Source organism: Protopterus annectens, chromosome 2.part1 (assembly GCF_019279795.1).
Source record: "Protopterus annectens isolate FY-2018-M chromosome 2.part1, PAN1.0, whole genome shotgun sequence".
Lineage (NCBI taxonomy): Eukaryota > Metazoa > Chordata > Ceratodontiformes > Protopteridae > Protopterus > Protopterus annectens.
The window spans coordinates 1,081,483,672-1,081,494,806 of NC_056729.1; positions in this window are offsets into that span (position 1 = coordinate 1,081,483,672).

An 11,135-nucleotide genomic window follows, 5' to 3' on the forward strand; every position below is an offset into this window, starting at 1 on the left:
ATGAATACTATCATCTGTCATTATATTCTGCTCTGTTTTATTATGCAGACATATGGCAATCCACCAACAGTACACTGTTGGTTCTTTACAGATTCCGGAATTATACCAAAAATCACTGTACGCATGCAGTAAAGTTACAAAAAAACACAACCACTACTCACAAAAAGGAGCACCTTGGAAGTAAGAACCACTAAAAGTGTATGTCCACCAGTGCTTTATTTTGGAAAATATTTTGCAGGTGACCTCTCTTGTTTGGCATCTACTTCTCTGAAGTACAGGCCAACACTAAGGAATTCTGGCTAACAAATTTCTCAGATGACTGCAAACTGGTAGCCATTATTAAATCCCAAAATGAAAAGGATACTCTACAAAAAGGCCTTACAGAAACAGATGCTTGGTGCCAGAGCCATGGGCTCAAGCTCAATGCCAAGAAATGTATAGTTATTCCTTTTGGGAAAAAACATGTACCCATGAATTACTACTTAGGTAGCAGTACGCTAAACACCGAAAGTGAGATAAGAGACTTAGGGACACAGGTGGACAGTGGTCTCAACTTCAATAACCACATTGCCACAACAGTCAGGAAATCCTTCTATGTGGCACACCTCATCACTAAGGGCTTTTCATCCAGAAAAAAGGAGGTCATTGTCCCACTGTACTCATCCCTCATTAGAGCCATTATAGAATACAACACCCCATTTGGTATGTACCTCTCAAGACATCTGCAACAACTGGAAAGGCATAAATACCTCACTAAAAGAATCACAGGCCTAAAGCAGATGCCCTATGCTGACCACATTAAAAAACTCCAGCTATACTCTGTCACATATCGTCTACTCCGAAGCGATCTCTGCTTAACATACAAGGCCATGTCAAACCCAGAGCTGTTGGACATGCTACACTTAAAGAAATCCCAATCCCTCAGAGCCACATGCTCCAGGGATCTAAACCTTGTCATCACAATAAACAAAACATGCTGGAGGGATAGGTTCCTGACCCAGAGACTCCCCAGACTCTGGAATAGACTGCCCATACATGTCAAGCAGAATGCCTCTTTGGCACTCTTCAAAAGGAACCTTGATGATTGGATGGGAGAAAGGAAATTCACCCCGGGGATCACGTCAGTCGCCCTGCTAGACAGGGATACAGGGAAGTAAATAGTGTCGGAACAAATAGCCAGGGAATTGTTATGGCTAGGCTTGTATAGGCCCTAGGGGTGATATCCTAGTAGCAGCCTATGAACCTATGAAAACACAACCCACAATTGCTTAAGTACTTTTAAATTAATAGGACTTCATCAGAACCAACAAGATTACATGGAGAAACAATTTTTTACATTTTCTAAGATGACATCCTTATAGACATACAGCTCTGCAATTGATTCTCTAAGCTATACATTATGACTGGTCTGGAAAGGTTGAATTGTGATCTAGTCTTGATTAGCTGCAATGTTGTTTCCAGTGTGTACAAAGGACTAGCACCATTATAAATCACTATTAATCCCTTCCAGCCAAGTCATTTTGAATGAATCAGTATTCAACATATATATGTATGTATATATATATATATATATATATATATATATATATATATATATATATATATATATATATATATATATACATATATGGTTCCACTTCATATCATCGAATTATCATTTCATCGAATTTCAAATCATCGAGACCAAATCGACGAAAACTCATTTTGTCGAAAACTCATATCTTCGAATCTCAAATCATTCAAAACTATAAAGCAACTAGAAATAACATCCCAGACACTGTTTACTACGTTTATGCAGGGAGCAAGCCCCCCTGCACCCACCCACACCCCCCGTAATTAAATATACCAACTCCAAGGTCGCACTCCAGTGGGGTTAGGAAGTTACCTTTTTCCCCCCACTGTAGGGCGACCTTGGAGATTGTACATTTATTTATGGGGGTGTGGGGTGCGGAGCCCCCCACATGGGGGGGGTGCAGGGAGACTTGCTCCACTGCATAAACATAGTAAAAACTTTGTGGAATGTTATTTCTAGTTGCTTTATAGTTTTCAATGATTTGAGATTCGATGATATTAGTTTTCGACAAAATGAGTTTCTAATATTTGGTCTCATGATTTGAAATTCGAAATGATAATGATATGAAGTGGAACACATATACATATATATATATATATATATATATATATATATATATATATATATATATATAGAGATATATATATATATATATATATATATATATATATATATATATATATATATATATATATATATGAAATTATAGAAATATATAGACATATATATATATATATATATATATATATATATATATATGTATATATATATATATATATATATATATATATATATATATATTATATATAAAATTATATGTATATATATATATATATATATATATATATATATATATATATATATATATACATATACATATGGGTACTACATTAGACCGACAGTCCACAACACCGACACCCACAACACTGACACCACAAGAACGAAACCGCAAAAACATGAAAGTTCACATGCCCGACAAACCACAATACTGACAGTTAACAAAACAAAACGTTCGCTGTTCCACACAACACACACACAACACAAGCACACCAACAACCTAAAAATCTACACTACACCTTACACACAACTATCCATGCACTAAGCTTAACTCAAACCCTAACCCTAAGGTCCCTCACTATCGCAAACTTACCTTAATCGCACCCTAACCCTAACTCACTTAGTCTGCCCCTAACACTCAAGTCCCTCACTATCGCACACTTACCTTACCCGCACTCAAACCCTAAGTCCCTCATTATCACACACTTACCTTACATGCACCCTAACCTTAAATCCCTCACTATCGCACACACACACCTTACACGCACCGTAACCCTAAATCACTCACTATCGCACAATTAACTAGTCACGCTCACACGTTTCCCATGTCGGTGTTTTCGGAGTCGGGATTCCAAGTTGTCGGTTAACTGCTCTGTCGGTTTTGGCGTCGGTGATGTCAGTGTCGATCTTCCAAGCTTTCGTTCTAACAGAGGGAACCTATATATATATATATATATATATATATATATATATATATATATATATATATATTTATATATATAGATATATATATATATATATATATATATATATATATATATATATATATATATATATATATATATATAGATAGATATATATATGGATCCCATTTGATCCAGCGAATTTACTTTTCATCGAAATGAAAATTCTCAACTTCAATTCCACGAAAGTAAATTTTTTTAAAAATGCACTTTCGTGTAAAAAGATAAATAAAAATAAAAAAAAACAGAAAAGACATAAAAACTTGCAGATTGCATGGAACGTTAGTTGTATATCAACGTTTAGTGTTGATGTACAACTAAGCAAACTATTGCTGAGATCATGGTACAGTGGGATAAGGGAAAATTCCCTTTTCCTCATGGGTAGTGCGATCTTGGAGTGAGAATATTTAAGGAGGGGGGCTGTGGCAGCAAAGCCCCCTCCTGCATAGTAGTGTTTATTGTGGTTTTTTTTTTGGTTTAAGTTTTATTCTTTTCTTTTACACAAAAGTGCATTTTCGAAAAAGTGCACTTTCACGAAAGTGAGGTAGTGAATTTACATTTCGATGAAAAGTAAATTCGCTGAATCAAAGTAGATCCATATATATATATATATATATATATATATATATATATATATATATATATATAGATAGATATATATGTGTGTGTGTGTGTGTGTGTGTGTGTGTGTGTGTGTGTGTGTGTGTGTGTGTGTGTGTGTGTGTGTGTGTGTGTGTGTGTGTGTGTGTGTGTGTGTGTATATATATATATATATATATATATATATATATATATATATATATATATATATATATATACATATACACATATATAGAAATAGATATAGATATTTAGATTTAGAAATAGATATAGATATAGATATAGATATAGATATAGATATAGATATATAGGTTTACAGTCAAATTTTGGGATGGCAGTTCTGCGTTCATTCACAATGCCGAACCAAAAACTTGGAAATGTACTCACTATTCCTTACAAAATGTCAGAACTGATAACCGTGATGGTCCCATTCAAAATACAGAACTTTTGGATTCGAAAGTTCATGTTGGAATTTACATTACACACCCACTGCATACTATATATACCAACTTCGAGATCATACTACAGTGAGGAAAATGAGAACTTCCCCAATCCCCACTGTACTGCAATCTCCATTCACAATGCAGCACTCATATTAATGAATGCGGCTTTAATTTTGCTATTATAGTTCATAATATTGCAGTTCACCATTGCGAACCTTGCAATTGTGATTTCAACAACACGGCAGTCATACAACTGTCATTTATATTTATATATATATATATATATATATATATATATATATATATATATATATAGATATATATATAGATATATATATATATATATATATATATATATATATATATATATATATATATATATATATAGGGTCTATATTACAACACAAACATTTGAAATGTCGAGTGTTCTAATATCGACCCGTTTTCAGCGAAAATATCGAAGAAACAGGAAACCGAATTCTTTCCTTGGGAAAGAATTAGGTTGTCAGTTTCTGTTGCTTCGGTATTTTCAGTGCTCTGGTGGAAAGTTGCAGGTCAGGTTCAGGTAAGTGTGCAATTGTGTGGACGTGTGGGTTAGGGCGGGTTAGGTGAGTTAGGGTTAGGGTGCAGGTGAGGTGACTGTGCGATAGTGATGGACCTTATGGTTAGGGTTTGGGTTAAGGTAAGTGGATAGTTAGTGGTGTATGTATAGTTTAGTGTAGGGTTAGGTGTAAGAGTTTAGGTGTATGTGTGTGGATTACTGTTTGTTTGGTGTGCTTGTGTTGTGTGTATGTGTTTTGGAACAGCAATTTTTTTCCTTAGTAAAAAATTTGCTGTTCCAAGTGTCCAATGTTTTTTTTTTTGATTGCTAGGGTTCGATATTAGAACACTTGACATTTTGAATGTTGGGTGTTCCAATATAGACCCTATATATATATATATATATATATATATATATATATATATATATATATATATATATATAGATATATATATGCCTTTTTCTGAAATGGCAAAAAGAAAAAAAAATTTTCACCAAGTTAACACTTTTTCTTTGTTCAGTCATCTCTCTCTCCCTCTCTCCATTGACTTATTTCACTTTCATGCTCACCAAATGTCACCCCCAAAGTTTTTATTTCCTTCCTTGTGAAATGTATTCCATTTATTTAAGATAATTTGTGTTTTTTGTGTTGATTAATATATATATATATAGTATATACTCAGAAAGGAAGAAATTCAGTATCACATACTGTTAAACAGTGTTACAAATGCATTACTTAATCTGAGGAAACTTATACAACTAACAAATTAAGAATCCTGTAATTTCTATAGCAAAATTTCAAGTCTGTACTAACAGCTACAATTCTAAGTATGAGTGACATATCTTATTCCAGTCACTTTTTTTCAGCTTTACACAGCATTGCTATTACATTTAAACATTCTTTGAATACAGAAACTGAGTTTGATTTCCATTTTTTGTAATGACTTTTTGAGCTACCTCAAGAAGATTCCAAAGCATTTTTATACTTTAGCTTTTACAGATAAGGAAGTTAATCATTCATTAGTATTATTGATCTAGTCAAATAACAACTATCTGACTATAACTCCTTAAAAAAAACATACTTATCTCTACTGAATATATATTTCAATTTTCACAATCCATAAGCATATGTGCCCAATCAGCTTTTACATGATTACTACATATCCATCAAACTGAAAAAGGCATTTTACAAAACTTAGAGATTTTATCTGGAATAAAATTCTATATATACATTCCAGATAAAAACTTTCCAGTATAAACTTAAAGAAATTTGACTATCTTAAGTAACAAAGTTTTATTCTTACCAACTGAGTCACCCAATTCACTACTATCTAAAAATTTCCAGAATTTTGCATCAAACTTATTATTATTTATAGTTAACTTATATAACTTAGGCAAGCCTGTTTTGTAGTTCAGTTTACCTTAAATGTTAGCACTCATATACTCATATAATGGGAGAACAGTGTTCTGCTCCTCTTCACTAATATTACCTACAAATTAAATTAACTTCTTACTGGTGGATAATATTAACTGACTAACAGATTAATTCACTTATAATCTTTCATTAAATATTCTGGCAACTTAGCTTTTCCCTTTTTAAAGCAATCCAATCACAATGCCAATCCATTCCTTTTTAATAAATTCATTTTAACATTGTTCTGAGTTTCCAAAAATCTACAGGTGTGAGGAATGAGAAAGCACAACAATTTCCATTTTAAAATGAATGGGGGTTTTAAAAACATATTTCTTAACTGTTTTAAGAATGTATTTCATATATGCAGAGTTTAAACATTAAGATGAATTCCCCTCTAAAGTAAGTTTTATCAACAGGATGAAAGAATTGGTAAATACTTCCAATTTATCACATTGGATAAATGTAAGCAGCAAGAAACCAACAAGGACCAAGACAGCTAAAATCATAAATTTAATTGTAAAACATAAAAGATAATCACGTTTGGACAACTCCTTTATCAAATCAATGAATAAAAGATGTTTGACTGCTTTAAAATTAGACTTGGCCAATCACAAACTCATAACTATACCCCACCTCTTTTCTCTTTATCAGAGTTTTTGCTAGTAGTAAATTAACCATTTAAGTGCCGAAGCTTCTCTCAAAATGGGTTTTAAGGGAATATATCCATTCAAACCCAGGGGTTATCAGCCTATAAATCTACTATTCAGTGGGCTTCTGCCACCTCTGTTCGATTGTGTATATTACCCCCTCTTTTATTTGGTTCACATAACTGTAATACCATAAAAGTAAAATTGTGTTCAAGTTTACTTAACTTGTGCTGATATAAAGCACTGGCATTTTTACTAAGTCTGACATCACTTAGGTGCTGCAGTATATGGTCTTTCAATCTTCAGTTTGTTTTACCTACATAAAACAAAGTACAGGATCCACATTTGGTAAGATATATCACATTGCAAGAGCAACAGTCAGCATAAAGTTTAGGTTGATATCTCACCCCTGCAATCAGTTGCATAACTATGTTACCTTTAGATATTTCTTTGCAAGTCTTACATCACCAGCAACAATACGTCCCAGTCCTTTCACTGACAGGCAACTTTGTAGTGAGACTATTAGTGGTTTTGAGCAGAAGTTGCTTGAGATTTTTATTCCTTTTATACAAAACCTTAGGAAAGTTGCCCCCTGTCGATTAAAGTTCATCATTGTTGGCTAAGATTTTCCATTTACTTCTCACTTTGCAAATGCCTATTATGTCACTGCTGAATTTCATTGGCACTCTAACATTTATCTCCTTGCTTTCATTGCTCACTTTATCCAATGCTATGTCTTTATTACTAAACCATGCTTTACCTTTTGTTCTCTTTATCTTAACATCACATACAATGTCACTTCCTAACTGTTTATTATAACCAAGTTGTTTAAAGTTATCAGATAACAATTCTAATTCATTGTGAAGTTTTGAATCATCAGTGATTAGTCTGGATTTTCTAAAGGATTGTCCTTTGACTATATTGGAAAACATATGTCATGGATGCAAAGCTAAGCAGTGTGTTCTTCCAGTATAATTTCTTATATAATGTAGTCCCCATTTGACCATTCTCATCTATAAAAACCTGAACATCCAGAAATTTAATATTTTTATCTGAATAATTCAAAGTAAAGCATAAAAAAACTGGTGGCACTTTCCAAGTATGAGACAAACTATCAAAGTTACATTGCATCACCTTTCTAGAGAAAAAAAAATGTCTTCAACAAACCTGCGATAGAAAAAGATCTCATCTCTCCATAAATTCTGGGTAGTAAAAATGTGTTCTTCTTCCCATAGCCCAAGTACTATGTTTGCATAAGAATTGGCACAGGGTGTTCCCATAGCAACACCCCACCACTACCAATAGTTCTTCTCTTAAAACATAAAGATGCTGTTTTCCAAAAGTAATTGTAGTAGCAGGCATAGTCTATGTATCACACTATCATCATAGATGTTATGTTTACTCAAAAATTGTTTAACCTCTTGAATGCCATAGGCACTAGGAATAACAGTAAACAGGTTGTTGACATCAAGGATTAGAAATAGAAAACTTTCTATAACATTATTAGCACCCATGGATTCAAATAGCACATTCAAACATTGGGGTATATCTTTAAGCACAGCTGGTGCTTTACATAGAGCTGGTTTCTACTGCTTCTCTACCCGTATTGGCATTGGCTCAGTAGACCACCCACTAGCTGTCACTATTGGTCTTAGTGTAGGGTTGTATTGAATGAGTATTTAAACAACATGAATCAGCATTTAATGTCAGAAATGTATTATGAAGTATATTTGAATGAAATTAAGATAGCATATTCAAAGATTGATTGCATGTTGGAAGATATGCTCATGCAAGGGGAAATATGTGAGAAGGAATATCATTATATGGTTAATACCAAACCTTCCGTGGCCAGAATTATTGGCATCCCCAAAATTCATTCATACATGAATACCCCCCCCCCCCTTTTGGCCTATAGTGGATGGTGCCAGGTCCAAATTTTATTTTATTGCAAAATTTTTGGATATTTTATTGAAAAATGGTTTGGGACATATTGACCACATATGTAAAGATTTGTAGCACTTTTTGGAAAAGATGAGTGGAGTTGTCCTTGATCCTGGGTTGATCTTTATTACCATAGATGTTAAGAGTTTATTTTTGGTAATTCCTCCTCAGACAGGATTACAGTGGTTTGATAAACAACTTACTAAATGTATGCAATTTGTTACTTGGAGAGTTAATACAATGGTGAACTTAATGGAGTCATCTTTAGCCAACAACTTTATATTTTTTGAAGGACAACATTACAGACACATTACCGGGATCACTTTGGGTGCAGCTTGCACCCCATTATTTGCCAACTACGTTATGGCCCAATGGGAGCATTTAATTATTTTTAACAGTCCCTTTACACATAGTTGAGTGTTATATACCCAATTTCTGGATGATATTTGTATCATCTAGAAAGATAGTTTTGAAAAGTTAAATGAGTTCTTTTTATACATTAACAACACATTTTAATTTTTGGCCTTTTAGGAAAAATATGATGAGCATAAAATCAATTTTCTTGATGTAGAAATAAGTAAGGATGTGGACAATAGATTTATTTCAACTATCTATCGTAAACCTACATTCTCAAATTCCTACTTATATTATACAAGTTGGCATATCCTACACCAAAAGAAGGCAATGGTAAAGGGGCAACTTGTTAGGATTTCGAGAATGGTGTCAGAATTTGACATGTTTCTAGAAGAGGGATAAATTTTGTTGGGTATGTTTAGAAGGAGTGTGTATCCTCCAGAATTTTTGGATGAGATATGGGGAGAAGTCCTGGTTAAGAGGACAAAAGGGCATTTCATGCCCATTCTCAGAAGTGGCACACTTAGTAATTTTAGTATGACAACAACTGAAGCTACATCTGGTGAATCCAGGACTATATGTGGAAGGGCAAATACATTAATTTTCACTTATAATTTAGATACCCAGGCAATTGGTAATGTCCTAAAAAAGAATTGGAAGCTATTCAAGAGTGAAGTACATGTATATATGAGGTTGAGTGGTGGCCCAAAAATAATTTAGAGAAAATGGCAGTCTATCAAACAATGTTTAGAAAAAAGAATAGAGAATTTTGCATCAAATTCTTAGTAGGTGATTATTGGTCAATTGGTATGGGAGTAAATGTATTTATTGTTTGTGTTTTATGCAATATGGAGATTTGAAGGAGTTCCTTTGGGAATGAAAGCACTAAACTCCTTTATTTTATGCTGGTTTTATTAAAGGGAACTTGTATTCTACCAGCATTGAGTATCACTTGTATTCAAGGTTTTCATTGGCCATTGGTATCCTGCAGCTACCTGTCATGGAATATTTGTTTTTACTAGGGTTGTATTGATCCTTATATATCTATGGTAGTCCATTGATGACAGGGATCACTGGATGTTCAAATAGAAAATACTGATGCAACTCATTGGTGATGATTTGCATAGCATAAAGATCTTCCAAAGTATTCTTTATATGTCTTTTTATATCATTTATCATGGCCTCTGTTATCACTTCATAAGTAGCAGCTGAGCAAAGCATCTCTTCCATTCTTGATATATACCACTCATAACTGAGAATAACTGCACCTCCCTTGTCTGCTGGTCTAACTATGAGTTACTTGTTGGCCATTAGATCATGAAGGGATTGTCTCTCTTCCTTCATCGGGTTATGAAAATTCCATGAATGTCGTGCGTTCATATATTCCAAACATTCTCTTTCACATATGTTCAAGAATACATCCATAACAGGGTGCGCTAGAGGTATAAATGAACTGGGTTTTCCCAGAATATTAGATGTGCCGTGCCCATCTTCCTTGTGAGGAATGAGAAAGCACAACAATTTCCATTTTAAAATTAATGGAGGTTTTAAAAACATATGTTTTAACTGTTTTAAGAATTTATTTGATATATGCAGAGTATAAACACTGAGATGAATTTCCGTCTAAGGTAAGTTTTATTAACAGGATGAAAGGGTTGTTATATACTTCTAATTTATCACATTTGATAGATGTATAAGAATTTAGTATAATTTATTCCTGAATGTTTTTCCATTGACTAGTATAAGCCGAGTCCAATCAGAGTATAATACAGTTAAAATTTGCAGCAATGGAATACAATTTTCTGTCAAGGAAGCTAGTAACACCATAATCTCATTGTCTTCTATGACTGAAATCAGTATCTCTCTCTCTCTCCCCCTATATATCTATAGCTATATATCTATATCTATCTATATACATATAATTATGTATATGTATATATATATATTTATATATATATATGTGTATTTACATATATATATATATATATATATATATATATATATATATATATAAATATATATATATATATATATATATATATATATATATATAAATAAACTAAAACAAAGAGTAAAAAGTTCATACAGATAGCCAACTACTG